The sequence below is a fragment of the Eurosta solidaginis genome, chromosome 5 (genome assembly GCF_040869045.1).
Source record: "Eurosta solidaginis isolate ZX-2024a chromosome 5, ASM4086904v1, whole genome shotgun sequence".
Taxonomy (NCBI): Eukaryota; Metazoa; Arthropoda; class Insecta; order Diptera; family Tephritidae; genus Eurosta; species Eurosta solidaginis.
Genome location: NC_090323.1, coordinates 79,027,736 through 79,040,002, shown reverse-complemented (window position 1 = coordinate 79,040,002; position 12,267 = coordinate 79,027,736). Strand labels below are relative to the sequence as shown.

The following is a 12,267-nucleotide window of genomic DNA, read 5'->3' as shown; positions in this document are numbered from 1 at the left end:
CGGAAATTTTTTTCTTTTTTTAAATTTGAATTTAACAATCTGTCCATGACATCCGGTTCTACCGGATTTATTGATTTATAGCGTTTTGAATAGGCTCAGCGCTTTTGACAGTTGGGTTTAAATAGGCATGATAGGACCTTTTTCTGTTAATTTTGCATGACGGCGAGGTTGGCAAGAACCCCGCCCAGCTGACATGGCTGGCCACAGTGCACGGCGAGATCATGCCGACTGCCTTCCATCGAAGATGCAATTCCATAACACCCCATAACCCTTTGGGGTTACGTCAAAGAGAGTAAATCTAAACAAAAGACGTCAGTCTGCTACTCATAGCCGAGCAGTTGTTTTCTATGAGGAAGCCGCTGTTTTTTTTCGCGAGATGTACATACAATGTCTTCTTTACATTTTTGTAGCGTATTTGGGTTATTTCGCGACTGTTTTTAACTAATTATTTAATTTCCGAAAATCACAATTGCGCAAGGTGACTACATCGCGTGAATAAATGGGAGGCTATACTAAAAACTCACTCATAGAAAACAGTCGGCATAAGATTTGTGATTTCTAGCAAGTTACTCACCATTCGCAGCAATCTGGTGGCTCTTACTTTAATTTATCCTCATTGGTTACGTGTGATGTGAACATACGGTGACTTTCTGTTACAAAACGAACATCTTTAACCGGGTGAATTTCATTTATCGTTTTTTACCGTCTGCTCATCGCTCTTTGCTACATTGTAAAGGTTTACAACCCTGCAAAAATCGTGTGACCAAAAACGCACACAGCCACACGATTTTTTGACAGCGGTGACGATTTGGAATGAAAAATTCTCCAAATGAAATAGCATGTTGACAAACTTAGCTTTGCCACAATGTATCGTGCTCTCTCGCACCTACTATATTCATAGGTATTGTGAAATATGTATATAAATAAGTGAATTTAATATGTAATTATGTTTGTAGTTGTACTATATTACAAATTCTAAAATTTTTCCAGAAAATTGTTGCACTTCGTGCACGTCTCCAACAAATGGAATCAACAACACAATACGCTTCTTTGCCTGGAAGTTGAGCACAAATGGAAAACCTCAACAGCCAGGTTATCGTCTACAACAACCAGGTGCACCACGTGGTTACATGGGTCAAATGATGCCACCAACACAACCTGGACAGGCGCCGATGCCCAGTCAGCCACCCAAGCCGGGTTAACCCCCAATACCCGGACACGTCCGGACGTCCTGGTTATAATGTATGCTAATACAAATAATATATTTAAAAATTTGCTGATGATTATTTTTGTTTTATTTTCTTTAGCAACCACCCGCACCTGTTACTGGTAAATATCAACAGCCGCAACAGTATGATCAAGCCCAAGGCCGTTTAGATCGCGATCAGATGCCAAATCCGATAATAAAATAGCGCTGGTGATGTTTTTATTACTAATGAACAGGGTTTATTACCACCATTGGTGACCACAAAATATGAGGTAGAAGATCAGGGTAACTCGCCACGTTACGTTAGGTATCGCTATTCGAAATTAATGTTTTGTTTGGCAATTACATTGATCTTTCTTCTTTGCAGGTCCTCTTTGTATTGCATACCTGCAACAGCTGATTTATTAAAAACGACAGCTTTGTCCATTACACTTACCGTCTAACCAATAGCACGAACGGTTGAGGGTGAATATGAGCCACCCATTGTAAATTTTGGTGAACTGGGTCCAATTAGATGTAATCGTTGCAAGGCTCATATGCAATTTGTAGATGCTGGTCGTCGTTACCAATGTCTTATGTGTAAAGTAACAACAGATGGTAAAAAAAATCTTTCACTTTTCACTACTTTTTTCATTGATCCATATTTTTTCTCAGCAGTGCCAACATTTGGGCCACACCGGACGGCGTGTCGATAAATATGAACATCCTGAACTTGTATTGGGTACATATGAGTTTTAGTGTAAAAAATGTGTGGTACAAATACAAATACAAGTACCGATAGCTCTCAAGGTAAACCTCAACTCATATCCAACATCAATGCCTCGCAGTATGGACAAGCATATTGTTGATTCCAGTGGTAAGGCCACAATTTCAAATTATAATTATAGAGAATGTGTAGAATAAAAATGTTTCTCTTATGAGGTCGGCGATGGCACCACTTCAGTAGTACTTTAAGCAGGTGAAATCTTAAAACAAGTTAAACCATATATTAAGGAAGGCGTGCATGCACGTATCATCATTAAAGCTATACGTAAAGCATTATAATTATGCATGACCAAAATATGACATGGCTGTACATGTCGAAGCGCCAATCAAAGGAACAACAACGTGCTTTATTGGAAAACACGCTGCCACAGCAATGTCCTCCAAACTTATTCATCAACAAAAATATTTATTTTCTAAAATTGTTGTGGACGCTGTACTTTCCTTTGATGGACCCAACGTCATACAAAAGATGTAAAATCGTATTATTAAATATAGTTTTGGAATTCAAGGCTGAGCGTGATAATTCTGAAAAGTACGTGTTGGTAATGTTCAAGAGTATCAGAAAATTGTTGATGCTGAATGGCGTATTCTGTACAATGAACTAGCTAAGTAAGGCGTCAATGTTGTGTTATCTAAACTACCAATTGGTGATGTTGGTACATACTATTTTGCAGATTGTGATATGTTCTGTGCTGTTCGTGTACCAGAAGAAGATTTAAAACGTACAACGAAAGCTTGTGGTGGTGCTGTTATGACTACAGCTAATGATATTAATTCAAGTGTTTTGGGTCAATGTGATTACTTTGAAGAACGTCAGGTTGGTGGTGAACGTTTCAACGTTTTCCAAGGTTTGATAGTGGGTTTGACATTGATTTTATTTTCATAGTTTATAATTATTTAAAAGTTGCGTTAATGCTAGAACATGTACATTGATTTTACGTGGCGGTGCCGAACAATTTTTGGAAGAAACTGAGCTTCGTTACATGATGCTATAATGATTGTGCGGCGTACAATTAAACATGATTCTGTTGTTGCAGGTAAGTCAAAATAATTTTTTTCGTCCCTCCCGCAAATTGTCATCCTCCCAGCAGCTCCTTGCAGCAGGACTGCTCCATATTCTCTTACTCCGAGAAGGCACCGAATCCAATCCGGGTCCGTCTCCTGACCCCGGTCCTGAGAAATGGTTTTGCTGCGTCTGCCGGAAAAGAATCTTTTTAGGACGGTCATACTCTGTTCAGTGTGTCTCGTGCAAGGGATGGTTGCATCGGACAGGTTGTTCTGGGCTTGATCCCAAAACCCGACGTCCACGTAACTTTTATAAATCTTTTGTGGCTCCTTGCTGTTCACGCCCAAGGGCGTCCCGTAGTCTACGCCTTAGCGCCCCTCCAATAACTTCCAGCAGCCCCGCTGCTCAGCAAGCCACAACAAGTAACCGCTGCTGCTCGCGCCCCACGGCGCCAACAACTCAAACAGCTGATACCACTCATAACTACTACCTTCGTAGTAGAGTTGGTACCAATGATGAGCCTCAGCCCCTGCCCCCGTCTTTTCCCCCCTTCTTTTCCGGCAGCAATCTTGCAGGTCAGGGAAACATACTCTTAGTCCCAACCTCCGTTTGCACCGTCTGCCAGCACAGAATATATAGGTTTGCGACATCCGCCCAATGTAGCTCCTGCCTTGGGTGGTGCCACTTTCCTAGATGTTCTGGTCTCCGCGACGGCAACCCCCGACGGGTTTCATCGCGCCATGTTGCCAGGTCGCAAACCCAAATCATCCGGGTACCCCAATGCTTGCCCAAGGACGCCCAGTCCCAGGGCCACAACAGCAATTGCGTCCTGTGGCCTTCCACAACCCAGGCGTAGTCACCCGTCACTTACCCCCAGAGTGGCGACGTCTACCCTTATGCACTTCAGAATCCTGCAGTTCAACTGTAATGGACTAACTGGGAAGATTACGGAGATAGTCGATTTCATGAAGCGGCACAACATCCGCAAGATCTGCATTGCAGACATGCTCTGGGTATAACGTCCACAGGAAAGACCGCGAGAGCGGAAATGGAGGCGGTCTCGCGTTTATCATACACCACTCTGTGCAATATTATATATTTGATCCTGGCATCGACCGCAGGGACAATGTCTTAGAACGTCAAGGCCTATCTGTCCGGTCAGGCGATGCAAACCTAGAAATCATCAACATCTACATCCCTCCTGCCACCTCTTGCCCCAGTGGATACCGCCCTAATATCAGGGCCTTGCTCACTGGCAACAATCGCATTATCTTAGGTGATTTCAATGCCCATCATGATCTATGGCATTCAAACTTGCGGGCGGACAGTAGGGGTGAGATGTTGGCGGATGAAATAGAAGAAACGACGTTCTGCACAATAAACGGAGACGCACCCACACGTATGGTAGGAAGCTGTCACAGCTCGCCAGATATCTCAATCGTGAGCGCAGAACTCGTAAACTGCGTCAACTGGCAGCCGATGGTAACATTGGCATCCGACCACCTGCCCATACTTATTTCGCTCGAGCGTGCCGCCGACTTCATCGTCACTGAAAAACGCACTTTCATAAACTTCAAAAAAGGAAAGTGGGAAGAATATAAATCCTTTACAGACAGCCACTTTGCTGCCCTCCCTATCCCGACTTATGCCCGCCAAGGGGAGCGTGCCTTCCGTAAGGTCATTAAATCCGCCTCGGCACATTTCATTCCTGCCGGGAGAATTCCCGAAATCCGGCCCACTTCCCGGCGGAGGCCGCAAACTTAGCGAGAGAACGTGACCTTATAAGACAGCTTGATGCAAGCGACCCCCAAATAAGGGATATAAACCAACGCATCAGATTGCTTGTGGATGAACACAAGCGGGCGAAATGGGAGGAGCACCTAATAGGTTGTAACCTCTCTACCGGTGTGGGTAAACTTTGGTCCACCGTAAAGTCCCTATCGAATCCGACTAAGCACAAAGACAAAGTTTCCATCGCCTTTGGCGACAAAGTGCTGTTGGACGCGAAAAAATGCGCGAGCGCTTTCTGCCGACAATATATAATGCATCCTACGGTCGACAAAGATAGACGGAGAGCCAATAGACACGCACATAAACACAAATTCAGCGCGTAACCAATCACCATCACCGCTAAAGAGGTTGAGGACGACATTGGTCGTGCTAAACCATCCAAAGCAGTGGGCCCAGATGGCATAGCCTTGCCGATGCTTAAAAGCCTAGGGAAAGAGGGTTTCAAATATTTAGCGCATGTCTTCAATCTGTCTCTTTCCACCTTGGTCATACATGAGAAATGGAAAATGGCCAAGTGTAGCATTATACGTCACACACTGTATTGTATCATTATATGCCACACCTACTGTAACATACTTGCGGCTTTACGCATAACAAATTCAAATATATTTTAGTAATAATCATATTACAATTATTGAACTAACCCAGACGGCACGGAATGCCGAATATGAGACACATATCACAGTTAATAAATTATACATATAAACACACAACCCATTGTAATATACATACAAACATTCAACTAATTGTGGGAAAACACCAAAATATTCAAACTGATCTGCTGACGCTGCAAATTGTACAAAACTACATGTATGGAGTTATGCATACAAAACTACATGTATACAAAGACTGTATACAAGCGTACATTTATGCATAACCCATTTCCTATGTACTTATTTTTAGTTATTAGTATTAAGATATTTATGAATGTATAGGTTAAGTAAATTAGTATAAAAGACAATAATTTATTCAATAAAGAGGAGACTTAATGTCGCACAATCAAACGTGCAACGTCTTTCAATTACGAATATTTCACAAGGTGGTCCCGCTACTAAAGCCTGGGAAACCAGCTAACATAGGTGAGTCGTATCGTCCGATATCTCTCCTATCGCCAGTGGCAAAGACGCTTGAAGCCATTTTGCTCCTTTATTTCCAAGCAAATTTGCAGCTAGCCCCTCATCAGCATGGCTTCAGAAACTCCATAGCACTACCACCGCGCTAAATGCCATTAGCACCCAGATAAATTGCGGTTTAAATCAATAACACTACCATAGAACAGTACTCGTAGCGCTAGACCTATCAAAAGCCTTCGATACGGTCAACCATGGCTCGTTACTGCAGGACCTGGAAGGGTCTACCCTTCCGCCATGTCTTAAAAGGTGGACCGCAAATTATCTTGGTGGTCGGAAGGCATCGGTGCAATTTAGAAACGAAACATCAAAACCAAGGAGAATTAAACAAGGGGTGCCACAGGGTGGTGTCCTATCCCCACTTTTGTTTAATTTCTACATATCTAAGCTACCTTCACCACCGGAAGGAGTCACAATCGTTTCCTACGCCGATGACTGCACAATAATGGCCACAGGCCCAGGCCCAAAGATCGATGCGCTATGCAATAAAATAAACGGCTACCTCCCTGATCTCTCCAGTTTTTTCGCCTCGCGAAACCTGGCATTATCACCGACTAAATCTTCCGTGACCTTATTTACAACATGGACGCCCCAAATGTCGACCATTTTGAACATCCACGTCGATGGCACTACGCTACCGACTGTCCTACACCCCAAAATCTTGGGTGTGCCGTTTGATCAGGATCTACATTTTGGTGAGCACGCAGCCGCAATTGTTCCGAGAATTCAGAGCCGTAACAAAATCCTCAAATCCCTCGCTGGCAGTACTTGGGGAAAAGATAAAGAAACGCTCATGACTACATACAAAGCAATTAGCCAGCCGATTACGTGCTACGCGTCACCCATATGGTCGCCAAGCCTAAAAATCACCCACTGGAAGAAACTACAGGCCTGCCAAAATACTGCTCTCAGAATCGCCACGGGCTGACTTCTTATGTCCCCAGAACACCATCTGCATAATGAGGCGAGAATACTCCCCATCAGGGAGAGAAATGAGATGCTGACCAAACAGTTCCTGTTGAATACCCAGAAACCTGGGCATCCCAACAGACATCTGATTGATGAACCAGCACCGCCTAGGGGCTTAAGGAGTCATCTCCGTAAGCATTTTGAGGAAATACGGCACCTGAGAACCCAGCCGTATGAAGTGAAAAAACACAAGCAGGTCCTTGGTGAACTCCATAAACAGGCGTCGGACCTTTATGCCGGGAATTGCCCGGTGAATCCAGTGCTTAACGAAAATTATCCAAAACTTGCAGAAGAGGAACGCATACTCCCCAGGGAAACGCGTGTCACTCTTGCTTAACTTCGTTCTGGATACTGTAACAGGTTAAACTCTTACCTATCCAGAATCAACCCCGACATACAAAATGTATGCCCCGCTTGCAACGTGTCCCCACATGACACCAACCATCTCTTCAATTGTAATATGGAACCAACGCCTCTAACACCCCTTTCCTTATGGTCCACCCCTGTTGAAACGGCAAGTTTCCTTGGACTCCCGTTAGAGAATATTGATGACAATTTGTGATCGGTCGCGGCTATTAGGTGGGGCGAGCATTGCTACAACAACAACAACAACATGGCAACTTATCACTTGAAAATTACTTTTGCTTTCCTGTTAGTTAGAAACGTAAAGACCGAACAAAAATGATAGAGAATACCATTGCTAGACGAAATCGTTTGGAGGCGAATCGTTCGTCTGAGCTATTGTCCGCAATACGGAATGAAGCCTTTTAAGTAATATAATGAAAAGATTGTGTCCAACTCCCGAAGAAAAAAACTATAAAATTTGTGTCAGTGAAATGATAATTATTGCTTTTGGTTGTTAGTTTTGAGGCATCGTCTTCGAGTGCCTTCTGATCGTACATGCCGGTTTTTTTGCATTCTTTTACATGCATAAAGTGCCGATGAAGCCTTCCTCACCCTCTCCTCCACGTTGAGCTTCCATAACAGCTTACCGTGTAGGATGATTCCTAGATATTTTGTGCATGGTTTCTCCCGTAGGGTCGCCCCTCCTAACTTAGGGACTTTGTACCTCTTTGTAAGCAAGACCATATGCAACGTCATCTGCGTAAACCGTAAGTTTTGCTGGTCCCTCGTAGAATCCCCTGAGCAGTTGGTTAATGATCAGCGTCCACAGCAGGGGTGATAGCACCCCTTCCTGCGGAGTGCCCCTGTCCTCTAATTTCGTGGCCGCGTACAATCCCCATTGCGATGTAATCTTACTGCAGTTTAACATGTAGTCGATCCATCTGGGTAAGGCTGGATGTACTTTAACGTAATTAAGACCATCCATAATCGCCCATTTGTAAACACTGTTGAAAGCCCCGGCAATGTTGAAGAAGACTTCTAGAGCATATTCCTTATATTCCAGGGCTTTATCTATGCTTATTACCACCCTATGCAATGCAGACACCGCACTGACTTGCCTTTGGTGTACGCCTGTTCCACTCCCAATATGACTTCATCAACAATCTCTGCCACAACGAATTTGTGTAGAATCATGACCTTCCCGATTAAGACTTCACATATCACTTCTCCCTGGACTTGGTTATACTCGCCAGTAACCGTACGCAACCTTGCTCCAGGTAATGGATTTACTCTCCTGTTGGCCAAATCAGATCGGATTAAGGAGTGAGATGCGCCCGTATTTACAGTCAGTACACGCTCCTTCCCATCCACATTTCCTTTCACGGTAATACTGCTCGAGTTTCTTCCAATTTGCGAGATAGATATCGGAGGAAATTCAATAGCTGGGGCAAGTTTTCGATCTTACATCTGACTCGCTATTGCTTATCTCCTCCAGCTTTACGTTTACGACCAGCCAAGTTGGAATTACCAGGACCGGTGCTACAATGACGAGCAATGTGACCTGGGTTAAGGCACTTGAAACACTTCATAACTCCGTCATTTTTTTGTTGTGATCCCTTCAGCGCCTCCAATATTGTGTTCACCCAGTCTGGGCTTTCCAGTTCCACACGGCGTGCTTTGAAAACTGGCTTACACAGAAGCGACGCTGTTTTCTGAATCAGAGCATGTGATACCGTTTCTGCGAATGTCGGTTTTGGGTTTGCGTATGTCGCTCGCTTCGTTTCGATATCCCGTATTCCATTAATAAAGCTCTGGATTTTAACCCTCTAGGCGTATTCCACGGGTGTGTCTGCATTTGCGAGATGAGCCAATCTTTCAACATCCGACGCAAACTCCTGCAAAGTCTCATTCGCTTTTTGGTAACGGTTTTGCAACTCAATTTGGTATATCTGTTTTCTATGCTCGCTTCCATAACGTCCCTCGACAGCGGCCATCAATGCTTTTCAAAGCATCCACCTCGGCTTTTTCTTCAAACTGCGTTATTTTCTTGTCCATACGCGCTTCGAGTTTTGATGATATACGCGCCTCTTGCGCTTCAACTTGTACTGTTATGCGTGCCTCTTGCTCTTTCAGTTGTGCTTCCATTTTTGATGTAATCTGTGTCGACATTTCTGAAATACGCGTTTCTTGTGCTTCAATCTTTGATGTTATGCGTGTCTCCTGCGATTCCAGTTGGGATGACATTTGTCTTTCCTGGGCTTCAATCTTGGATGTTATACGGTTATCCTGGGATTCTAGTTGTGATGCTACTGTCGATGTTTGAGCAGATATTGCAGCCAAAATCATGTCTGCGAGGTTTCATTTATCTCTTCAATTTTTGTTGTTGTCTCGTCCCCATCAGGATGACAGACATCATCATCCACATTAATTCCTTCCGACTTCATAGCGTCTCGTAGTCGTGCGAGTTTATTGCCGGGTGTATTCAATCCACTGCTCTCCAACTCCTTCTTCAGTTGCTGGATCCTTAATTCTCTCAACTTTGCCATGTCCGAATTGTGTTCGCAATCTTCGGAATTTATTCAACAATCTCACTTCTGACACCAATCGTAACGAATTTTGTGAAATTGTTTGAAATTATTTGCAACCTTCTACTAACGTTCGTATCGCTAAACTGTTGAATAAATAACTCCAATATTCAATAATGCAAAATGGCCTTAATTAAAGTACTCCACAATAACACAGATACTTCACAACCAATAGCTTGCTTAAATCAAACTGATTCCATGATTGCCCAGCTTACGCTCTTTTATACTCTTCGATTTCCTCGTTCGCATACTTCTAGGCGTTTCTAGAATTTACTACTCAGTTACCAGCTATAAAATTACCCGCTATAAACTACGTTTATAGCTTCTCATATGCGCGTGTATTTGTGAGTCATACTTTCACAAATGATTGCCTACTTTTGTGAGCATCTCAGACAAGATATATGCATGTGTTTGTATGTTTCTCTCCGCCGCGTGTACGTACATATGTGTAGACATAATGATTGATTTGTCCATGTAGATAAAAGTGACTGCTTAGTATCGGCTTAGAGATGATGGTATCACTTAGTGTACTATTCGTCACAATACTTTCTAACATATTTTGTGTCCTATTCATCTTTTAAATTGCAGTTTTTAATTATGAAAAATGATGGAAAAATTACCAACGAATGGGAAAAATAATTTCACTTGCAAAGTGTGCAAGTACCGCGCATAGGTAGATTTTAGACATTTAGGCGGCTATAATTGAATTTATGAAAGTTGCCACAATTACAAAAGAAAGACCTTCCAGCAGCTAAAGAATAGACAGGGGAACAATAATTCAACCCATTCCCATCCATCACATACCTGGTATTAGCTGTCAAGTAATCGGAATTTAGCTATTTCTGAAACGCGTGTAATAGTTTTTTTTAACCTATGTGAAAACGCATGTTTTAACGTGAATATTTTAAGTTTTAAGACAATTGAATTGAGTAATTGTGGTGGACTCTGATATTTCAGGTAAATACTAACATTATTAATGATGTTTGTGATCTTTAAAAGTTATAAATTGATAAAGAACTTATTTTATTTAGGATGTTAAAAATTTATTTTTTTTTTGATTTTTGGTGTTCAAAACCAGTTTTGTTATGTTTCCAAGTTCGTCCAAGTGAAAATTAATTTTGAACAGGGTACTTGGCACAATCAGCTTGCCAACTGCATTAAATTTAGCTGCAGAGACTTGCAGATAGGGGTTAGATAGAGGGTTTGATACACCCTTGTTGCTGTACAAAAAGAAAAATAGCCTCACTGTGCAGGTATTTTTTAGTGTTACACAATGTAATATCTATTCTAATATAACCGATTAGTTACACAAGTTATTATAATTTTTCATAAAACCAATTAAAAATTTACCCTAGATAAAGACTGAACTAAGTTATTACACTTCTTGCTGTACAAGAAAAATAGCTTCACTGCGCAGGTATTTTTTAGTGTTACACAGTGTAATATCTATTTTTTTTTTAATATAACCGATTAATTACACATATTATTATAATTTTTCATTTATCAAACAGTTTTAAGAAGATATAGGCAATAAAATATTTTCTTCTTCTTATGCTTTGCTTGCAGTGTTGGTCAATATACCGTTCTCCATAAAAATACATGTAATCTACTCATAATGCATAAGATTGTGTTAAGCGGATCTATAAGAAAAACTGCTTATGTGACGGAGCTTTAAGATATCAGGATCAGAAACTGAAAACATTTCCATTTCTTCAGAGCAGGTGAGTATTTTATTTAATAAAATACAGTGGTTAGAGAACCAGCTTCGAGAAAAACAAACGCAAGTGCACAACTACAACCAATGTAGGTCCCCCGATGACGCCCGTGTAAGGTCAACCAGTCAAGCCCACGGCTAGCAGTATTTATAATATGGTGCCGTATGTACAGCAAAATCGTACCAGTAGTGGGCAACCGTCAAATGTATCAGGTGCTTCGCCAAAGCATGTATGCACAGCTACTACCGATCCAGCTGCTACCATGTCTAACCTTAATAGCGGGTACCAATCTAACGACGTGTTCAGTGCACTGCCTTGTCATCCTCCTGCCGATGGGGAACCAGGAACAGGTGACCGCCGGAGATCAGCTGATTTGTACTTTTTTAATATGATTTAACACTTCAACTTCCGGCGCAGTACGATTTTGACATTAGTCCACATTTTATAAAAACAAAATACAGGGAATGTTTATTGATGTTTGTATGTATGTCACCATGCTGCTACCTTGTATGGTTCCGCCATGCTCCCGAAACAACGAATGTAGATTTTAAATGGTTTTCACACACCGCAATCGTTAGTTTCTGGTAGAAATAATCATGTTTTGCGTAAGCTTCAGCACTTGACCTGTGGACAACCTGAAGACTGGCCACTGTCTTCAAATGCTTTCAACCAGTCAACCGCCGCCTACGGTTACACCAACCTTGAAAACAATCAACGCCTTTTAAAATATTTGAAAGGCGAATCTAGGGAAATT

The 12,267-nt window shown here is 42.2% G+C and overlaps 1 pseudogene; it reads left to right on the top strand.

Annotated features, from left to right (window-relative positions):
- Positions 1-12,267, top strand: part of LOC137254195 (T-complex protein 1 subunit eta-like) — a 101,178-nt pseudogene that overhangs the window by 75,583 nt on the left and 13,328 nt on the right.